Source organism: Sapajus apella, unplaced genomic scaffold (assembly GCF_009761245.1).
Source record: "Sapajus apella isolate SASKATOON/1434 unplaced genomic scaffold, GSC_monkey_1.0 scaffold77, whole genome shotgun sequence".
Lineage (NCBI taxonomy): Eukaryota > Metazoa > Chordata > Mammalia > Primates > Cebidae > Sapajus > Sapajus apella.
The window spans coordinates 1,852,840-1,854,158 of NW_022437017.1; positions in this window are offsets into that span (position 1 = coordinate 1,852,840).

Here is a 1,319-nt window from a genome sequence, read left to right on the forward strand (position 1 = left end):
ATGCCTGGCTCTTGTCTAGGTGGATCATGGACTCCTGGCCTCAAGTGATCTTCCTACCTCATCCTCCCAAAGTGTTGGGCTTAACAGACAGGAGCCACCGTGCCCAGCCTGTTGTTGTTGTTGATCAATCCTTTAAAAATATATTTTTTTAAAAGCCTGGGAGTGGTGGCTCACACCTGTAATCCCAGCAGTTTGGGAGGCCAAGGCATGTGGATCACTTGAGGTCAGGAGTTTGAGACCAGCCTGGCCAACATGGCAAAAGCTCGTCTTTACCAAAAATAGAAAAATTAGCCAGGCGTGGTGGCAGGTGCCTGTAATCCCAGCTACTGGAGAGGCTGAGGCAGGAAAATCACTTGAACTTGGGAGGCGGAGGTTGTAGAGAACTGAGATCACCCATTGCACTCCAGCATTCCAGCCTGGGGGACGAGAGTGAGACTGTCTCAAATAAATAAATAAATAAATAAAAATAAAAGTTAAAAAAAAAAAAAGCCCTTAGCTGAGGGCTGTACAGAAACAGGCCATAAGCCGTTTGCCTGCCCTCTTTCCTTCCTTCCTTTCTTCCCTCCCCTCCCTTCCCTTGCTGTATCCTTCTCTCTTTTTTTCTCTCTCCCTCCTTCCCTTTTTTTTCCCTTCCTCCTCCTTCCCTCCTCCCATCTCTCTCTCCCTCCATCCTTTTATCTTTCTTTCCTTCCCTCCCTTTCTTCTTTCTCACTCTCTCTTTTACTTCTTCAATCATTCGTTGAGCAAAATGAGCAGCTATTATGTGCCAGGCCCTGAGTGTCTGTGATTACAACTGTGGCTAAGACAGGCAGCCTCCCTGCTCTCCTGGGGCTCCCAGCCTAGAAGGGGAAACAGACAGCAAAAACACAGATAAAGAATCTAGTCTTGGTGCAGTGACTCATGCCTGTAATCCCAGCACTTTGGGAGGCCAAGGTGGGCGGATCACCTGAGGTCAGGAGTTCGAGACCAGCCTGGCCAACATGGTAAAACCCCATCTCTACTAAAAATACACAAAAAGTAGCTGGGCATGGTCGCAGGTGTCTGTAATACCAGCTACCCAGGAGACTGAGAGAGAAGAGTCACTTAAACCCAGGAGGTGGAGGTTGCAATGAGCCGAGATCGCATCACTGCACTCCAGCCTGGGCAACAGAGTGAGACTCCATCTCAAAAAAAAAAAACAACAGAAAAAAATTAGCTGGGCATGGTGGTGTACCCCTGTAGTCCCAGCTACTTCAGAGGCCGAGGCAGGAGAATCGCTTGAACTGGGGAGGCGGAGGTTGCAGTGAGCCAAGATCTCACCACTGCACTCCAGCCTCCCA